The sequence below is a fragment of the Vicugna pacos genome, chromosome 14 (assembly GCF_048564905.1).
Source record: "Vicugna pacos chromosome 14, VicPac4, whole genome shotgun sequence".
Lineage (NCBI taxonomy): Eukaryota > Metazoa > Chordata > Mammalia > Artiodactyla > Camelidae > Vicugna > Vicugna pacos.
The window spans coordinates 67,169,249-67,191,176 of record NC_133000.1 but is presented as its reverse complement, the minus strand read 5'-3'; the positions used below and the strand labels follow the sequence as shown (position 1 = coordinate 67,191,176).

At 38.3% G+C, this 21,928-nt stretch overlaps 2 long non-coding RNA genes across 3 annotated transcripts; one reads left to right on the top strand and one right to left on the bottom strand.

The window, feature by feature from the left end:
• Positions 1–15,933: 15,933 nt before the first annotated feature.
• LOC140701179 (uncharacterized) lies at positions 15,934–18,683 on the bottom strand. Of its 2 annotated transcripts, XR_012080103.1 has the most exons (3): positions 18,548–18,683; positions 16,123–16,239; positions 15,934–16,013 (listed from the first exon to the last, which is right to left on the bottom strand). It is a non-coding gene; the product is annotated as an uncharacterized lncRNA (long non-coding RNA). The 2 variants fall into 2 exon arrangements; XR_012080102.1 differs by lacking the exons at positions 15,934–16,013; positions 16,123–16,239 and adding an exon at positions 17,351–18,038.
• Positions 16,694–17,565, top strand: LOC140701178 (uncharacterized). Its single transcript, XR_012080101.1, has 2 exons — positions 16,694–16,832; positions 17,394–17,565. It is a non-coding gene; the product is annotated as an uncharacterized lncRNA (long non-coding RNA).
• Positions 18,684–21,928: the final 3,245 nt, after the last annotated feature.

The following is a 21,928-nucleotide window of genomic DNA, read 5'->3' as shown; positions in this document are numbered from 1 at the left end:
ACAAACAAACAAAAACAAAGCATAAATACAGGACAGAAATAGACTCATGGACAGAGAATACAGACTTGTGGTTACCAAGGGGGTGGAGGGTGGGAAGGGATAGACTGGGATTTCAAAATTGTAGAATAGATAAACAAGATTACACTGTATAGCACAGGGAAATATACACAAAATGTTATGATAAATCACAGAGAAAAAAATGTGACAATGAATGTGTATATGTCCATGAATGACTGAAAAATTGTGCTGAACACTGGAATTTGACACAACATTGTAAAATGATTATAAATCAATAAAAAATGTTAAAAAAAATAAAAATAAAAAATAAAAGCAGCAAATGATGGCTGAGGGTTTATCTCATCCTCTCTGCCATATCCTACCTGCCTGCAGCCCTACTCTTCTCTTGTTCGTTTTCTATAAGTAGTTTTTAAACTTCCCCAATTAACATACAAAATCATTCGGACAGAGACACAAAGAAATAGACAGATACATATCCATTCTTTATATGTGAAATACATATTTAACAATCATTAACAGAAGTTAACTGATGTGAGAATAGTCAATTTTGTTATCAAAGATAAGAAAACAAATGGGATAGATAAAATTTACAAGAAACATTAAGCCTAAAGAGCAAATAGGTCACAAGTTTTTGAGATACGCGTGATACTCACAAGGATTATTAAGCATGTGTATGTAATGAGTTAGCAAGTTTCTTGATGTAGTTCATAAGAAGCAATAAATGTTAATGGTAAGGTAATCACCCGTTAGACATGCTAAAGATAGTTAGAATCAATAGAAACCAAGATCTAATAAATAAGAATGTTACTGAAAGGCAGAAAGGAAGAATAAAGAGGAAATAACTGTCATGCCACCTCTGGGGGGACAGCTCTGTCATTTTTAACTTCAATACTTTTTAGAAATATCACATATGGTTTACTCTGGCATTATATGTACTTTCCCAAGACACGTAGATAAACCCACAGCTTTTCAGCAGCATATCAGAAAGGTGCCTTGTTGTCCAGGCAAGTCCCCATCTCTCTCCTAGAGAGCAAGGGAAGATCATTAGCCCAAGATGCATCCCGTCTACTCAAGACCCCTTGGTCAATATCAACTCTCGTTCTCCTAACACGACCACCATTAAAAGAGGCTGACGTGTACAGGAGACTCAGAATTATATAACCCAGATTCAGCACTGCAGTCTTCCTGCCTGCTTGTGCCCTATCCTGAGTCTTAACTTACTCATCTCTTTTACTTCACCTTTGACTTCATTTGAAATTGATTTAATATACCATGTGCTTTAGCATATTCATTTGATGTGTTTCTGTTCCAATTTCTGGTATAATTTAGTTGGTAGTGTAGCTGGAGAATATCACTACATCAAAGCAACTTCTTACATATAGGAAAACTTTGTATCACAACATGTTTTCTGTCATGAGTAACTAACTCAAAGGACTAAAGTCTAGAAAAGAGGGAGACAGTTGCTCAAAATGTCTAGAAAAAAGGATGACTACTTTGTAGTTTAGGTCCATCTTTCGCTTTATAATACAGTATTTTACTATCTAAATAGGAAGTCAAAATTAACTAGAGGTTGTTGGAGAATGCAGTAGAGTGTATCATGAAAAGTTATTTTTCAAATATGATCATTATATTATTATACTAATTCATACTCATTTTTATTCTTTAGAAAATTGACAGACAAGTAGAATTTTGAAACAGTCAGCAAAAATATAAACATTCTAAGCATTTTTCATAAACTATTACTCTAATTCTACATGTACATCTATGTCTGCCATGTTCCTGCTTTACATATTCATTTACTTTACCAAAAATTTTACATAATGAATTTGCTTCATGGTAGATATTGACACAGATAAAATGTTTCTTAATTACTACACAAACAGCTCTATCACACATTACAAACATCCTGAGTCATTTGAATTTTGATGATCGGCTAAAAACATATTTAGTTAGTATTTTTCATCATAACTACTGTAATTTGAGACAGTAAACACATAAGCTCAGGAATCTGACATATATTACAGTGAACATTCACTTAGGTGGAGTCAGCACTGAAACCATCATATTTGATGAGATCAGCCACTCCTGTAGCATTTTCTTACTTAGTGAAATCTTCCAGAGATAGAAAAATTCTCGTAACATATTTGAAACACTCAGAAGAGAAAAATAAAGCAGGTTGCTTCAAAGCATGAATAACAAAGTTATTCATATTAATGTTAATTGTTACAAAATCATTTATATAGCAGTATATAATAGAGAACAATTAAGCAATGAGACTCCTAATATTTAATATTATAGAATTTTATTTGTATTAGATAAGAACAGGAGATTTAGTCTGCCTTTCTCTGAAGAACTGAAAAGTATTGGCCTCATAACCCTTTAGAAGGGGAAAATAACAGTTACTTAACATAGCTTCATAATTTAAAATAGGACTTGGGGAAATTGTGTGTTCTCAATTACTTTAATTATAAAAATAAACACTCAAAGTAGTCACTTAGGGCAGAAATGAAATTCTCCTGAGAGACTGGAGCTAAGTAGAGGTCAAAAGTAGTTTGTAAATAACACAGTGCTTAATTTTTAGACACAGTAACTTGGTTGGCTTATATTTCCTTGGTTGTTAAATTTTCAAATATCTGAGTAAGTGGGTATTTATTGTGCTAAATAATTTATTTTGTAAATAAAAATGCACGCCTTCTGAGTGGGAGATATTTTCTCAACACATTTAATACAACAGAAATTTTAAATGCATATTCTACAGAAGGAAGAGTAAAATTTTTACCCTTTTAAATGGTGATTTTAGAAAAAAATTCTGGTGCTTAAATTCCTAGGTGAGGGATGGGATTTTGGTTTCTGTGTTGATCTCTAGAAAAATATGAATGCTGATAGGAAGGATTAGCAAAGTTAACAATAGTTTCTTTCCTCCATGTTATTCAAACTGGTTTTTTTTTTTTTTTTGGCAATACATTGATTCCATTGTTCCCATGGGAAAGCACTCCTTTATAGACACATGTCACCAGAAGGAGAATGACTTTGGGCTGTTATGCTGATTTAAGATGTCCTGGCATCAGGTTACTTTTGTGCCCCAGCCTAGAAACACTACATTCGACGTCAGTGATAAAACAAAGGATTTTTGAGTGTCCTAGTGGTAGCTGAAATGCGTGTTTTCATACTTTCGCTCCTGGACTAGAACAGGACTTCCCTGCAGAACACAGTAGCTACAGGCAACAGCAGGGGCTCTTAATAAGCCCTGCCACTGAAACGAAAAGACATCATTACTCCATCAGCATGAATACAACTTTATTTCTGTTCTACTGTTACTTTTTGATAGAATATTGGAATAAATGGATAGTGGCAATCAGTGTCCTCACAAGCTGAAGAACTACAAAATAAAGCAAATAAAGCAACCTGCATACAATGTATCATGATAATTTTACAATTAAAATTTCATGATGAAGGAAAAATATAGGAGTAAAAGATTTTACTATGTTGCAAAACATTTGCACAATGTAGTTATCAGCTGCATTATCTTAATGTAGCATATCACAGTGATCCTGGAAGAAGTTCTCCCCGTCCAAATATCACCTGCACATGATTCTCTCTCAATTCCATTTTTTGAGGACTGTTGATTCTATTTAAAGTTGTGCTGTATACAAAAATGGTTCATGTATGTAATGAAGATGTAAGTGCCACATGAAATATGTATGCCACCTTTAGGACCTCGCTGAAGCCTCCTACTTGGTGCTTTTATCCTTGATTACATGTACAGTACTCAATTTTTTCAGGAGAAATATGAATCTAATGGAAATCCTTGGACTGGACTGGAGAGCATGCTTGTCAGCAACATCCATCTTAACACATAAGTAATTCCCTTGCTCATTCCAGATCCATATTTGCAGAGTGCCTCGTAATTATGATAAACCCTTAAGGCTTTATCTCAGAGCACATCGGAGAACCAGGAGATGGCTCCATCAACAATTTAAATCTGAAGGATCTGTTTTCCCACCTAGTTGGGCAAAAGTAAGCTTGCTTTGTCATCACATTCATTCAGTTCACCAGGGATCGAACCTCTAATTTCCTTGCTTCCTTAGTATTTATGCTCCAGTTAGTTTCCCGTTTGGAAGAATGCAACGGAAACAAAGAACCTCTTGTTGAATGCCATTTTTTTCAACTCAGAAAAATCACTTTGCTTTAGGTGTTACTTAGAGGTAAGATCTTCCCCCATCCTGCCCATCTCAATAAGGACTATGTAAACATTTTTCATTTCAAATGCTATATCCTGCTTGCCCACACTTTCAAACTTCAATCTGTGTGTGCGTATATTTAAACATATTTGTACGTATGTGTGTAAAACATAAGCACATGTATTAAAAGCATTGCCCCTTTCCTCACCTTACCTACTTATGAAAATATGTAAGTACAAAAAGGAGTGTGGGACATGTAAGCAAAAATTCATTAGATATTTCACATGTGATATCAAATAAAGTTCTATAACTATCTGGGGAAATATGCCTGGGAAAAAAAGCATACATTTTATGTTCTTTCAGAGACCATGTGAGTAAAAGTCATAGAAGATTCACACACTAGTGTTATAAACATGGAAATAAAACTGAGACACGGTTCTGGGTGTCTGTGTCAGCTGTAGGCTGTGTGAAAAAATGCTGGTGGGAATATGCTCCAGAAGGGCTCACATATAACTGGACTGACGGGTTCTATAAAAGAGTGAATGAGGCTCTCATTTCTCAGACATACACATGATTAAAGACGAGAATGGAGAAAGTGGTGAAGTATTCTACAGAAGGAAATTAAAAATTAGGTTAGAGTTCTAGAGTAGAAAGGAAATTTATGTAGTTAAGAAGGAAAAGAGAACATTCCAAGGGGAATATTTATTGTTTTAGACAAAAATCACTGATTTCCCCATGCACCCTTGTTTACAGTTTAACAGCTAAAATTAAGAAGCAATAAAGAACATCCCGACAATGAAAGCACCAAATGTGTATGCTGACTTTACCTATTAGTGCCAAATACTGTTTCTGTGCAGCCAAAGGCAGCATAACTTATAAAAGACTGCAGTAAGTATCATGCAAAGAGTTTCCATTTTACATGTTACAGCCTGCTTGCCCGCCCTCTTTCAAAGGGATCTTTAATAATGTAAAAAAAATTACTCCTGTGCTCAAAGAAGTGTGATTTTCTGTCCATCATCAATGTCAGTCTATGTCTTCACTTACTGAAAAAATGTGAAAGACAAATATACAATTATAGATTGAAAGGATTAAACTGACTTCAAATTGCATTTTGTCGATTTCTATTTCCCTAGACAATAGTAGTTATGAACTATGTAAGGGAATCGCTGTTTTGTGGGGTTTTTTTTCCCTTTTTTCACAATTTCAAGTACTGATATGCTTTTCTGTGGTCACATAATATTCCCTTGTGTATTTATATCCAGCACTGGTTTTGTACTAGGTTTAGTAATATAAAAGCTGTGATTTAAAAATCATCTCCTTATTTAAAGAAAAATATGGGCAAAAAACATCTAGTCAGTTTTAGCTATTTATTGCAATTCCCTTTAAAACTGTGAAGGCTGATTTGGGGATTTGCAGTAAAACCTGAAATGAAGGGGAAAAAATTAGAATTTCTCTATTTTACCAACACTTCAGTGAGTACAAACCCCATGGCTTTATATTTCAAAATTAGATTTGAGCAGAATTATTTTAGCTCTAGTCCTTGCCTTTAAGGGGCACCTCCAACTGTCAGATAATATGAAGGAACAAAGCAAGCGAAATGGAGTATTTACCAATAACTTATGAACATGTTCTTCAGCTCAACTATTGTAATATATAACCTAAAAAACAAATTATGCTATCATTTAGCCTGTATTTAGAAATCTTAAAATAAAGAATGTCCTTTCCAAATACACACGTTCTTTGTTTAAAAATCCACACATCTCCTATTAAAGCCCTACACCTTTTAATCTTTGTTTATTTTTAACATTCAACCGAGTACCTGCACATAGTCACTCTAAATTATTATTTTATAAGCACTCCTCGTTCAACATGATTCTACAACTCACAAATCATTGTTTCCTATTTTGCCCACCACTCCATGACCATTCAAAAATTGTCAATAGAAATATCACTTTTTGTATATAAATTGTCTGGAAAGGTTTTAAATGTCAAAACATTTTATAAGTTCTCTTTTAAATGGTATTTTAATTATGTGAGTGCTACAGGACAGGTACAGAAAGAAACATGCCAACTGTGGACCAGCCAGTGGTAATTGGCAGATAGAATATGCATAAGCACAAGAAAATGTTTGACTTCAAATTCACTAGTTTTGAAATACAAAGCAAACATTGTGCACGTGACAGGCAGCACACTTACCTAAGTCATCACCCATTTCTCCATGACTTACATTTAATAAAGTTAGCCCCAAAGTATTCCTGTATTTAATTGGCTTCCAAAAAATAGAGTCAATTTTATTAGTTTAAGAGCCCTTAATGCTATTTATCTTTATTTTAATGCATTGCACTGTATCATTAGTACCTGTTCCCAGTTAACCTTCAAGGCCTTTTGACGGCAGCTTGGGTTGCTTCCTCTCCATTGTCAACTCATCTCATGTGTTTAGGCTAAAATTCTCTGCTATAATCATACAGGTCTCTTTACTACTTCCTAAATATATTGTTTTGTCTCCATTACCATACTAAAGTCTATGAATATCTCAAACTGTGAGTTAGGCATCCACTTGAGATGCGTTTGTCAGCTCCAAGAATTCTTCCCCCAGGCCATGCATGTGTGATTTATGCTTCTAGATGCTTTCTTTTTCCTCCCCGCACCTGCACTCCTGTTATGACTCTCCTATCTGTGGAGTAGGGTAAAGAGCATTGCTGATTTAGGAACTGACTTTCTCCTATTAGCACGTTTATCATGTGATTCTGAGCATATACTTTGATATCGCCTAAATTCAGCTGTCCCATCTATAAGATAAATACGCTGAAGATGATCACCTCCAAGCCTCTGGCCCACGTCCCAAATTCCATACTGCCAAGCAGTTCTGGGCTTCTCAAAAGTAGGTCTGTTGTGTTTTGCTTATTGTTTATTTGTTTTTGTTGTTCCCCGTGGGCTTGGTACATATAATAAACAGTCTTAATTAAATAAATGCTTGTGGAATAACCTGATTGCATCAAGAATCTTCCTTGGAATGGCTCCATCTAGCAAAAAGAGTGTTGAGTGCATCTGTGTACTGAATTTCCCAGAGTCACAGAAATGCTGTGGCCCCTTTGACTCCGTAACACTCAAAGATCAGAAACCCAAATCACTTATGAAGCTCAAAAGTGCAGTGTTAGAAACTGAGTCCAGATCTCAGTTCCCACCACCAGCAGTATCTGCTGCAAGATGCCGATGGGGAAACTCACTCCACGCTATTCCCCTCTAAACAAACAAACAAAACAAAAAACCTTCAGTATCTTCAAGAAGAGATGAAAAACTGGGCATCAAATATGAACCAAAACCCATCATTCAACCCAACCTAGACTCACCAGAAAGGAAAATAACAAATAAATACAAAAGGAAAAAAAAGATTTTACAAAATGAATTCCTCTTCAAATCTAGGTTTTATTCTTGTAAACAATTTTTCTCTCTCTCAAACACCCCAAAGGGTGCAGTGGCAAATGTCAACTTGGTTCCAGTAAACGTTACTTAATGTCTAAATGGAAACACCAAGGAATGCTCACAAAATCAAACATGGTCTATAATTTTCATGCCTTCCACTCCATCATTCTCCAATTTATTTAATTTCCCCCCTATCTTGAATCCAAAAGAGCCCTACGGCATTGGCCGAATGCTGTCTGTATAAGAAGTTCTCTGTGGCCCGAGTGAGCTGCATCATTTCTAAGCCATCCTCCGTTCAGCGTGCCTCACCTTGCAGGACAGTTGAAGATGGATGGGGACTTCAGATTGCAGTGAGTCACACATTAATCCATGCTCCCACTGCAATGACAGTCAACTTTCCTTGATGGGCGATGTGAAAGAGCCGAGATGGAGTGTGTATGCTGCCACCTTTTTCCATTTTTCACACGGCTTGCTAATCCTCTTGAAATGATGCGAGGATGCTCACTGAACATCCAGTGTGAAACAGGCTCTGTTCCACAGGCGGTTACTGTTATTTCATTCAATGACATTTCCTTAGGCTTTAGATATATTTTAATTCTACTAAATATTCAGGTAGACTATCTTTCATCTACCTCGATGCGGAATTTTCCCCCCATGAATCCAATGTGTTTCAGTCTGTAAGTCACATGTAAACCTCAAAGGCAAATGGACTTTTTGTTTTACTGCTTATTATATAATCTACTACTCTGCCCTATCTTTAACTGTATTTATATGAATACAAATGTGAAGTTAAATGCCGTAGTTTTAGATGAATCATGTACTACAGATCACTTTACAACAGCGATAATGCTTTAGTTTAATTTTTCCCCTTTGTTCAATCAAACTCTATTTTTTCTGGTTGTTCCTAGATTTAAATAACTAAATGCATTTGTTTTAAAATTAAATACCAAAGACTACTGCCTAAAGTAGAAAACAATTTGTGAACTTTACAAACATGATAATACTATTTTCTATCAATAAGTCCAGCTGTGAATATTTAATATACAAATTATAATAATAAGCAAACATTGAGCATGTCTGTTATAAAACCTGAAAAAAATCAGAAGAAAAAAGATATTGGCAAAGCAAAGTTGTTTACTAAAACCAGAGTTTTGAAACTAGGCCTGTGGCCTGTACACTAAGAACACTTGATTGGTCTTTTTTAACTTTTTTTTTTTTATCCTTTTAGGCATTAGCTCCCTTTGCTATTTTTGGCACAGAAATACAGCACTAAATATAGACTGGTGTAAACTGGAACCAATCACCGTGGCCAGAAGGGTGGAATCATGTACACGGCTGGTCGTATTCGTTAGTGCTGGAAGGCCTGGTCAGTCAGCTGCGCTAAATGACCAGATCAGGCATGACTAGAGTAGACGGAGGAGTCAACACCTCTACTGGGTTGAATGGTGGCTCCTCAAAAGCTGCATCCACATCTCAGAATCTGTGAATGTGATCTTACTTGGATGGAGGGTCTCTGAAGATGTAATTAAGGTAAAGGATATAGAGAGGAGATTATGCCTGGTGGATTATCTGGGTGGATCCCAGGTCCAACGTCAAGTAAGAGAAGACACAGACATACAGGGAAGGTCTCGGTGAAACTGAGAAGAGCCTGGAGCTAAGCAGCAATAAGCCAAGGGAGGCCTGGAGCCACAAGACTGAAAGAGGCATGGAAGGATCCCCCCTGGAGCCTTCTTCAGAGGAAGCACAGCCCTGCTATCACCTTAATTTTGGACTTCTGACCCCAGAAGAATGAGAGAATGCATTTCTGTTGCTATAAACACCAAGTTTGTGGCAATTTTTGACAACAGCATTCAATCAAATACAGCATCCAAACAAAGTAAGACTGAGCAGATAGGAACTTTAAAATTACATTGTCTAACCCTTCCTGAAATCCTTTTGGGATAAAACTGCATTTAATTTAAAATAAATTGGGGATAACTGACAATTTCCAAGTGTTAATTCAAAAGTGTGGAATTTCTCTCCATTCACGAAGTCCCTAAACAAATTTCATAACTTCCATTATGTAAATCCTGCCTCTTGATTGTTAAATGTTATCACTTTTTTATCCATTTCCACTTAATCTTAGAAGTTATAAATGTATTATTCTGGGATAATTATTCTGTCTTCAGACTCCACATTAGTTTTAATATTTAAGTTGCTTTACAGTTCTTGCCTTTGCAAACATTAAAATATAAGCCGTGAAAGAAGAAAGTAAGAAACATTATGTTACCAGCACCCAGAAACCATAATTGCATAAACTTACTTACTATCAATATCTATTCTCTATCTGCTTCTCTTTTTCTCCTGAACATGGAGAATCAAGTATCCTATGTCTTCTAGCTATGTCTATGTCTCAGTTTTCTTTTCAATTTCATTTTCTACTTCCCTGTCTGGATCCTCCTACAGTAGTTAAGGACAAAATAATTCAGATTTTAAACTTTGTTAAACTTGTGAATACATGGTCCTCTACATTTGTGGTTTGCCAGTCACAGGCAGAAATGTCCTACTTGACTGCCTTGAGCTGGGACATGGCTCTTCTTCTGCCTTAAGACTCATACTGAAACATCAACTTTTTCTAGGTGTTGAGCAGGTGGGCATGTGGCCTGGAACTGACACCACAGGCTCTTCTCAATCTCAGGCTTTCAGACTCAGACTGGAGCCAAACTACCCTCTCTGCTCTCCTGGTCTCCAGCTTGCCAACTGTAGACTTTGGGACTTTTCAGCCTCCATTATCCTGTGAGTCAATTCCTTAAAATAAATCTCTTCATTTAAAACAAACAAACAAATACAAAACCTGCTATTTCTCTGGAGAACTCTGACAAATATAGAACCTAAAGCATTAGTGGACGCTAGGCTAGCAACAGAGAGGGGAGTGAGTAATGGAAAAATATTTTTGGCCAAGGAAAAGCATGATTACTAGAGGCAGGAGGGAGCATGGTGCATTAGCAGATCTCAAGCTCAAAATAACTAGAGTTTTGAGTGCAAGTAGTGTGATGAATGCAAATGATGAGAAGGGAGCAGAGACCATGAAGAACTGTATTAGTCACTCTAAGACTCAGCCCTAAAGGCAATGAGAAACCATGGAAATACTTGGAGCATAACATGCCTGGATTTGGGCTTTGTAAAAGTTCCTAAACGGTGCTGTAGACAAAAAAGAGCAGGGGTGGGAGGAGCAGGCAGTTGCTATAAATCAGGTCTTGGTGACCTTTGTGATAGAAATGGCATAAAGGCAGAAATAAGCAAACAGATTAAGAGCTAGACAGAGAAGAACTCAACTGGCTCAGTGACTGGGGAAAGGAGCAGTGAATGGAGAGAGAGAGAGAGAGAAGACTCAAGCTGAGGTCTGGGTTTTTGGCAGAGACAAGTGAATAAGATTAAGAACACAGGAGAAAGACCAGTCTTGGGAGCAAACACAGAAAGTTCTTCAAGAAGATGCTGAATTTAACATGCCTCTCCCTAGATATTAAGGGACATATACCCATCAGAAAATAATCTGCAACCACCTGAATCCCAGAAGAGTAGGAATAAACATCTGGAGTTTTATTTAACCAATGCATTTTTGCCACTATGCTGTGCAATCACAGTATCAGTCTTCTAACTGATTTGTAACAAGTCACCACAAGCTTAGTGGCTTAAGACAATATAAGTATATTATCTTACAGATCTGTAGGTTTTAAGTCCAACATCAGTCTCATGGGGCTATCTGGGTGTGAGCCGGGCTGTGTTCCTTCTGAAGGAGAGGAGAACATTGGGGCCCCCCTGGATAACCCAAGATTATCTCCTTATTTTAAGGTTGTATGATTAGCAAATTTAAGTCCGTCTACAGTCTTAATTCCCCTTTGGCAAGTAACCTAACATATTCCCAGGTTCTGAGGATTAAGACGAGGACATTTTGGGGGGCATTATTATACCCATAATGTGACTTCTTTTAATCAGTCAGTCCAATCAGGAAAAGAAAAACTAAGGTAGATATTTCAACAGAGGCAAGTTCATATGGGAACTATTTACACAGGAGGTGGAGGGCTTAGAGAGGCACAAAGGGGACACAGAAGAACATGGAGAAATCATAAGGACAATCCCCTAGTCATACCCACACCATTCTAGGGGAGGCTAGGAGTCTCTGGAGTCCTACACATTGCTGTTTCCGTAACAAAGAATAGAACTGGGGGAATCTACAAGTTCCCACATACCCCTGTGTGGGACCACCGAGATACTAGGAAAACTAGAGGACCATCACAGCCCCAGATTCAGGAAAGAAGCCCAGTTTCTGGCCTTGAAGTCCAGGCTATGGTAGCAGCGTATTGCCCTAAATCCTCTTATATCGAGTCATGCCTCAATCATCGCGAGTTCACAGGGCACACCACAAACCACATGCACAGAAGAGAACAGTAAACCTCTGAAGGACACTGAATGTGTCTCAGAATTCTTATCCCCCATCATCAGGAGTTCAATAGCCCCTGCAGGAGATGCCTTACAGAGTGAAACTCTGAAAAAAAAAAAAAACAGAACAAAACAAAACAAGTGTTTTGCCAAAATAAACTGAGACCTCCAAGCTAGAAAATTTAAAACAAAAATTACTAAGATACCAGTAAATCATCAAGTTTAAATTTTATCCCCACCTAAAGTACACGTTTTAAGTAATTAAATGCAGCCACAAGAGGAGCACATAAGTGAAAGACTTCAAAGAAGCTATATTTACACTGTACACCTTAATGTAAAACGTGTGATTTTCTTGTAAGTGTCCGTTGCATTAGGAGTGAGAACTGGTTCACGTTACCTTATTATATGAATCTGGAAGGCGTAGCTCTTGACACAGAAACTGTAGTGAACTCTGAAAGCAGGAATTTTAAGGGCAAGAATTACCCTGGTTTAAGATCCCTGAGCTATTATTCCGATGGTATGTATTTCACACAGGATTATTTGAACCAATTTTTAAAAGCTGAGATTGTCTAAGGAGGGTTTGTAAAATTGCAGGAAAAGGGGACCCAGGACGAAGTCTTAAGTAAGACTGGATTTGTCAGACTCTCAGAAAAAGAGTAACAAGGAAGACTACAAATTCTGAGGAGCTAGATGAGAGCGTGGCCTCACAGAGGCCAGAGAAAGAAAATAGTTCGAGAGAGAAGAGGTGATTCATAGCATCAAATACGGCAAATAATAACCAGGAAGATGAGAGCTGAAACGTATCCGAGTCAGCGAACGAAGAGCCCCTGCAAACCTCCTGGCATCCACGTTCACAGAGCAGTAGGGAAGCAGCCAGAGGAAACCAGGTAAGTGCTACAGAATCCTTCTGTCTCCCACTCCATGAAATGCTCATCTCACAAGCAGACAACGTAACACAATATAAGTAGTTATGATGAGTGGCAGTGGTGATGTAAAGAGATCTGGGAAGTCCTCATGGCGAGGCACTTAAACTCTCCTTTTATCATAAAATAAATCATCAAAATCCAGCTATTCTTCAAACACACAAGCACACGTGCAGCCATCTAAGTTTAGAAGATGCTGATGCGTCATGGATGAAGGAATCAATGACAGTAACAGTAATATAAAAATGTTTAAAGAACACTCTCTGTCTTAGGCACTGAGCTGTATGCAATATGTAAATGTATTACCTTACTTAATCTTCACATCCTACCTGGTAGATTTTTATGAGATTGGTTTTAAAGTTTGGAAAAATGAATTTTAGAATAACTACCAGCCATATTCCCTTGGGCAATTCTATGTTATGAACTGATGAAACGGTTGTAAGCACAGAATATAATAATGCATGTGAAGTACCTAGCATGGTATCTGGTTCATAATAAGCCCTCAAAAAATGTGTTGTTGCAGCTTTGAGTTCTGCCAATATTCTTTTGCTTGAGATTTATCTTCATCTTATAAGGACTTTTTCTTTCTCCCAATCCTTAATGTAATGTACAATGCAAAGATCTCAGAACACCTTTATCTCCACTTACCCTTCCCATCATATGTTAGTGCTGCCACTGACTTCAATTTTTATTTTTAAAAAAATTATATTTTAGCATCACTGATGTATTCAATCATTGGATGAATCAGCTTATTTACATTTTATTTGCTTTTAATTCCAACTTGGATTCACTGGATTATTTTCCTTCTATCAGAAATAAGCTCCTCAGAGTTCTCATTGACGGTGACAATCTTTCTACGTGTGGCAAAACGGCAGCTATAGATCTCTGCTTATTCCTCTGGGTTCGTGTGTTGCTTAAACTGCACCAGATAATTTCTATCAATATTATCCCCTTTTCACACTCTTAAGATTCATCTTACATTGTATCTAGCATTTTTAGTTGTGTTCTAAAGGATGGTTGCTCTAAATAACCTAACTTCGCAAATTTATGGAAACTGGCTTTTCCGTTTGTTTTTTTTCCACCTAGTTTCCATTTTTCTTTGTACTATAAATACACTTTGATTTTATCAGACATTTGTTTAGGTTTCACTTCTTATATTAAACTGTGAACTCCAGATGGGCAGAGACCATATCTTTTTAAATTTTATAATTTTTTAAAATTTTTTGTCTCTTGTTTCAGAATTATCCTTAGAACATAAAAGAAACCCTAGTTTTTGTTTAAAAGTACTGTGTACATCTGAACGTGTGTTAAAACCTTCAAAAGTTTATTATACCAATGTTACTATTATGATTCAAAAAAATTTTTTTTTGATTTTCACTTTTAAAATAGTATTGTATGTTCTTTTCAGTATCTTCAAAAGTGCTTTATATCCACTCTCTGAAAGTAAATTGTTTATGTTGGAAACAATTGAAAATAATTTGAAACCTATATTGGTGATGACAGGAGTGATCAAACTGCTAAATAAATAAACCTTAATTAAAAAATAGGTATGGGGTAGTAAGACGGGCCTTCTTAAGGAATTATTCTTAAACTGACTGTGACTGAAATTCCAAATCCCATAATCTCATGAAAATACTCATTTAGCAAAATCAATTTGGGTACATTTATTTAAATGTCTCTTTAGCATAAAGTTGCATCTTTGCAGACTGATGCACTCAGTAAATGTTTCTATATTTTTATTTCATTATACTTTATGTCTAGATAAATGAGTATTCAGAAACATCTGCTTCAAAGTTATGGAAACTTGAAATGGTAACACAAGCTAGTGGATCAGTTCTGAATTCACACGTCCAACACTTTAGCATCTTAACTTTTTCTGCCTCCATATTGCATATATTGCAAATATGATTCTGTCATGTTGAGATTTTTTTTAATGCTTTGGCATCTTAACTTTTTCTACTTCCATATTGCATATATGGCAAACATAATTCTGTTATTTTGAGTTTTTTTTTCTTTTATTGCAACTCAGGTGCTCATGATACATCAGTAAAGCCAGCTAGCCATCTTACCTGACAGCTTCTACTTGCCACTGCTATATTCCAACTTTAATGTGTCCACAATATTTAAATACATAAAGATTATTCAAGTATTCAATACTGAATTTAAAATGGTTGATTAAGTTTTGCATTTGAGAGTTTTTGGTGTATGGAAATGATGTGTTCACGTGTACAGGGGTAAAACTGTAAATTATTTGGAGCATGGCCTACTAATTAACTGTATCATTAATTTTATTCTCCATTTTTTTGGAAGTGAGTGCACCTCTGGAGATACTGTACCATAGAAATTCGGGAATAAACTGGTATGAAGAAACATTAACTCATCGTACAGTTAACATTTACGCAGGAGGTTACAATGTTAACTACAATGCTGAGTTCACCTATCTACAGAGAAAGCATTACATTTTTAAACTAAATAGATATATTAGTAAGCAAAGATTTATTTTTATTGATGTGTATTCTCTAATTTTATTTATTTATATAGAGGCAGAAATGTGAAGAGTGAAATTAAAGAGAAAAAAAAAAAAAGCCTAACTGTTGCCTGTGCAGAAGAACAATCGATGGGTTCTGTACTAGACACACCAGGTGACCTTTAGAAATTGCTTCAAATTCCACGATGGGTAAAAATTAAAAGCTGCTATTAAATAGTTTGACAATCCTGATTTCCTCTACTATGGCATGAGGTGGGGAGACTCTTCATTAGAACGGAGGATTTTCTGATCTCATAATTCTATCTAACTCCATTTGTTTTTTAAAGCATGCGTTAGTGTTTATTTGTCTCCACAAACACCATGAATAGAAGCAGCAGAGCCAGGAAGGACTCAGTGCATCGCTGCTGCCTCCCATTACAGCTGCTCCACTGTGATCGCTAATTGCCTGTCACAGCCACTGAGCCACGGAGCTGGTGGGACTGCCACCTCTTGTTTGCTCAGGTTGTCATCTCCTACTATGCTGAACCCTGTTGTTTTCTCCAAGGCCTCTACGTTCTCACCCTAGACAGAATGAAAATCTATTATCTAACTGTGATAGGAGCGCATCAAAATTTTATTTTTGAAGGAAAACACTGAATAAAAAGGACTGCTCATAAAAAGTGAATTTCACCAGGGCTGTGTGGCATTTTCCCTACCGGGCTGATTTTAAGGATTCATGCCATTCCCTTTTCCACTGCGACTCAGCTATCCTTGGAGCACGAGAGATCACCTGGTGAAATTTTGTAAACTGCAAGCAAGGACAGAACAGAAACATACACAAATGCATGGAAAGTTCTGAGGCCAATCTGATGATGGGCAGAGGTCTCTGGGGCTTATCAGTTTCTACAAAACATACGGGAAACATGACCAGAGGGGACCTAGGGTCTCATTTCAAGACGGCCGAAGCACGATTAAGCCAAAGGCCAAGCAAGGAGATGTCCTTGAATACCCCTGGATGACAGTAAGGCCATCAAAACCACCCAGGTAGCCAAAAACAAAGAAAAAAAGAAAGAAAGAAAAAGATTCATTAGCAAACAATCTTAAGAATCTTGCAGATGTTAAAACTCCTGAGCCAGACCTTCTGCATCATCAGGTAGGAAGGAGCTACTGACACTTATTTTACTGCGGATGGCCTGCTGCCAATCTCGATGCCACAGGACTGTTTTGTTTCATTTTGTTTTCTTTTACTGAGGGGGGTGGTATCTCAGCCTGCCCATTCGGAAAGTTCCAGTTCCATATACACCATGTTCCGAAGTGAAGTGGCCACAAGAATCAACCAAACTTGACTGGCTTCCCAAACCCGAGGCGAGGTTCAGCATGGCGCCCCACAGGCTGTGCCAGGTAAGTCTCCTCCTGGATCAACATGGAGTCCGGCTGTGGAGAAGGTGACCACCTTGCCTTGACTGACCAGTTAAAAAGTTGTGTGATAACCTTCCAAGTACCTGAGTGTGTATGCAACTTACCAGGTGGCCAAGCCTGATGAAGTTGTTGGAATTAATATGCGTGATTCTTCCTTTTAAATGTAAAAGGATTTTGTATACAAAAACAGAACTGCTCCCCCAATCCCAATATGCTTCCGTCCAGGTAAGCTCCTGGGACAAGCAGTGGCCTGCTACCATTTGCTCATGAAGCCCTGAAATTGGTCAGAGCAGGTCATTAATGGACTCCAGGGCCCTACTTTACCCAAACATTGAAGATTTACTCTCGATTCTGATTTCTGTCCTAAATTACACTTAACCTGTGCCATATATTCTCCCCAGGTTAGGCAAAATCTCATCCAATGTTCCCCAAGTGGCACAGTTAGTGAGTTTCATAGCTGGAACCAGGACTCAGGTATTTATGACAATCAAGGCTGACGCTTATGTTCTTTCTCTTTTTATTAACATATTTATTTTTTTGTAGATTACAATGCACAAACTATATCGTTTTCATCTATGAAGACTTCTATACAAATTCTTCAAGAAATCTTTTCCAAGGGAGAAGAAAACGGTATACACGGCTGTATTTGGATAAGAACATCAGTGAACATCAGTAAAACTCAGTTTGAAAATATATGCCTTTAAGGTCATCACAACATTTTGTGTCCACCGGATGATAAATACTGCATTTCTCTTATCTTTCAGAAAGAGCAGTACTGAGTAGTATTGCTAGGTATCACCCTAGGACGTCTGTTCCCTGAAACACTGACCTCTTTTGATGAATTTACAGTTTAGAAGACACCCGAACAGGGAAAGTTATGAAACATTTCTGAGGACCTTTTAGAGGTTAATAAAGGTTCCCGATTGTCACAGATCAAAATACGCTTCTCTAAGACCTTTCTTTGCCATCTCCCATCTGGGCCCACCCAGGCACTAGGCTCTAAAGCACTCTGACCTGAGTTCTCCCTAGAAAAGTGGACTGGTTGGTTATGTGAGGTGCTACCTCATCAGGAGAATGGTCTAGAAAAGGAGCTGTCGCTTTGAGGAGGATTCTTTTCTGTAGCTTCTGCGTCCTCAGGAGAGTCAAGCGCCCTGGAAGCATCTGAGCCACCTCCTGTGGTCCTCCACCCTGATGTGGAGAGGATGGTCACTGAGAGCTCAGACTCTCAGTCTTAGTGCCCGGGATACTGCCTGCCTCACGGAGCAGGTGTGCGCAGCGCCTCTGACCCCCGGTTGCTGAGAAGGGGTGTGAGATCAGCGGTGTGCACCCCACAGGGCTGCGGGAAGCACACGAGCTCTTACAGTAAACGCCCCGCACCGGGCCGAGGAGCGGCAGCTGCGGCCCTCGGGGAAGCAGCGTCCCCACTACGGTTCAGAGGGGAACGCGGGACACGATGGGTGTTTGGCCCCGGAAAATGTTAAGCAAAATCCCCATGAAGTGTCACAGTGCACTGTTTCTTGTCTCCCAACTTCCACGCAAGCACACTATGAGTCAGTCTGGCTTGCCAAGGCGCGGGCAGGACAAAAATCACCAGCTTTACCCTGCAAACTCGCCCGGGGCCTCCTTCCGTCACTGCAAAGCCCGTTAACAATTCCTGGGGATAAAGACAGAGTCTGGGTAACAAAATAAGGACTAACCTTTTTCTTCTCCTTTGTGCCGAGTCTGGTTTCGCTGGCTCGCAGTGGGCAGCGAGCAGAAGCCCGGCACCCAGCCCCTCAGCTGCAGTTCCCGGGGCCGAAACCCGGAAACGACGGGCGGACAAAGCAACTCCCAGCCGTGAGCAGCAGCTCCGCGCATGACACCTTAATCCAAGATGGCGGCAGTGGGCCGTGTGCAGAGACGCTGCGCCTGCGCACTGCGCTCTGGAGCGGTGAGCAAGTGCCTGCGCAGGCCCTCCGAGACTCCGCCCCCTCCCCTGGGATGAGCCTCCTAGACGGCAGCCCCGCCCACAGCCTCCTGGGGAGAGGGCGTGCTCTAGAGCAGAGAGGCTCACGCCTCTCTATTCTCTGATCGGAGAATGCAGCTTTCCTGCCTTTAACATTACTCCAAAGCGCCAGTGACTGGCGGCAACTATGAAGCTTCCTTTCAATTTGATTATCCTGGGTGAGTCTTGCTTGGGCTGAGTTGCCCTGCATACTATACTCCTTACGAGACAGCCCTCTGTAAAGTAACAGTGATGAAAGCATTTGAGACTGGAGAGCTAGGCAGTTCTCCTTTCCCAAGGATGCTTAGGGAAGGGGAGTAAGACAACTCTGTGGCCCCCACACAGCACGGGGTCTCCGAAAACCACATTTTCTCTCTGACCATGGGATAGGCTGGCTTTCAGGGCTCCCCACTTCTCGCAGCCACAGATATGATTCAGGTACACTTGTATTTGTATTATTTTCTGAGAATAAGTTGTGTGTTCACAGGAATGTCAGTCACATAGTGAAATTAACCATGAGATTCTGCTCATCCAAGTAATCTGACTGAAAAATTCAGGAGTCCGAATTTGGTAGAGCCCTTTAACTGTATCTGTTCCTAAGCTGTTTATTTTATACACTGCATATTATATTATACCTGTGTTAACTTGTGGGTCAATTTGAAGGTTATTATTTTGCATAACAATCTGTCAGTGCTCATCCCTCTTCCCGCTGCTTCAACATAACTCTCTTGTTTCCCCAGAGATTACTAATTAACTCAATATACTTTTACATATATTGGATTTATTCATTGCAGTACTTTTTTTTTTTTAATGTCTCACCAAAATTCACAGTCCTTCTATCTGGCCAGGGTGCAGGAAATTTAGAGGCTGGGAGCAAATCTGTTCTAGATCTGACATGGGCCATATTTTAGCTAAAAATTTATTTTAAACTGGCATAATTTCAAAAAAAAAAACCTTAGAGTTTGTAGTGGAAGAATCTGATCAAAAACATTCAATGCCTTCCTTCATTTAAAGGAGACACATTTGAAATGCATTTTTGCCAGAGTTTTGAACCATTTTTGCCTTTCCAAGATTTTGTTGAAAAAAAAACAAACAAAAACAGACACAAAATAAAAATCACCATAACAAAAATCAAAATAAATACTCCTTCCTACTAGAGGGTATTAAGTAGAAAGAATTCCTTTCTTCCTTACTCCGGACTCCTTTTTTAAAAAAACTACACTTTCTGATTCTTGGCATGGCAAGTGATGGAAAAACATAAGACAGAGGTCTAAGAGACAGAAAGACTTGCAGGTTTTCAAGAGCAAAGGCTATTCATTGAACTCTGAGATATTATAGGGCTAGAATTTATTAGGGGAAGTTTAGAAAGGTAGATATGGAACAGATTATAAAATACTCCATATGTCATGTAGTGGAATTTAGATTTATTGTGCAGTAAGCTACTGAAATATCTTTAGCATTGAAATAACAACATAGCTATATTTAACTTTCAGACAGATAGCTCTCATACCAGAGTGAGGATGAATTAGAGATACTGAGATAAGACTGAAGACATTTGAAGTAACATGTAAGAAAGACGATGACAGTCTTTTCTAAGAAAGCTGCTACAGAAAACAGAGAAGAGCAGTAGTTAAGAACATGCTAAAGATAGAAACAAACTGGTGGCCAGCTTGATATTCAGAAGAAAGGAGAATAATTTACTGAAACTGTTCCATTCGTATAAAGATATCAGAATATAACCCTTGTTTGCTCCTTGTTTATTGGATCTTCTCACAAAACTTCTAGTTGCTTTGAAAATTGTTTTGCTTTCTAAGGATGTGGGAAGTCTCAGCTTAGGGCGTCTCCTATTGATCTGGAGTCTCTGCTGCCTTACATTTTACAGAAAGAGACAAAGAACAATGTAATTAAAAACTCAAGTTTTTTTTTTCCTCCTGGGGCTTAGGTAATAATGAATAATAAAGTGACATTTTATAGCTAAAGGGACAGATAATAATGAGGAATGTTCCAAGGTAAATAGAAAATATATAATTTCTTTGAGTCTAACCTTTAGTTTTCCTATAATTTCCACCACTGAGTCTATATAATATCTGTGTATAAACTAAGCCTTGTAAAACCCAAACCAACCTTGTTTTTAAGCAGCTCAGGGCAGTAGCTTTATGGTTTAGGATCAAATTAGACCTTAACACTTGTCTCTAAATGAACATAGTCATTGGGTATTTTCTTTGCTGTGTTTCTGGTCTAAGTTTTCTATTGTATCCCTAGTGACTGGATCCCTGAATGACCTGCCTTGGTCCCTTGGGGCCAGTTTGTATATAGCCAAGTTTATTCAAGATTAAAATGAGCCTTATCTTTTTATTCCCTTTAGGAATGAAAATTGTTCACTTGTATTAGATTTTTCAAATTCCTGCGTGCCTGCATTTGCTTCAAGTCCAGGATGAAATCAGCAGCTTTTCTCTACTGTAGATAATCTTAGTTATAGATCCAAAGTATATGAATCTACCTTTAGCTGGTGCTGGATTTCGATTCCATACCCCTACCTGTCTCAGAACAGCGTCCTACAGTTTACCAGTGGGCCCTATGAGATTTCCTGCCTTCTGGCCAGGATCACCACAGGTTTTCCAACCACCAATAGCCAAATTTCCACTCATGAACTCTGAGGCTCTTAAGTCTGTATTGCCTCCTCATCTTGATTTTCCTTGGCCTGGCTCCTCACGTCAGCAGACGTCTGGAAGATTCAGCACCACAACAGCACAAGACTCTGCTTTCTACGCTCTCTGGATCAGCATTCCAGCTCATTTTAGTATTCTTGCACATTTGCACAGTTTTGCTACAAAATTGCATAGACACACACCAGTATGAAAAGAAAATTGTTTAGGGTCAAAACTGCAGTATCTTTGTCATGCAGAAATGAATATATTTTCCAAAGGTCTCAATTTCTCTATTCTTCTTTGCCTGATTTTACTATCAAGGGGGCCAGAGAAGAATCTGTTTTGCACAGTGTTGTGTTCTATGATGTTTGCCTGCTACCAAGATAGGTATCGTAACATAAAACTCTGCCAAAAATAAAACAAGCTTTTTTTTTTAAAGGCATATA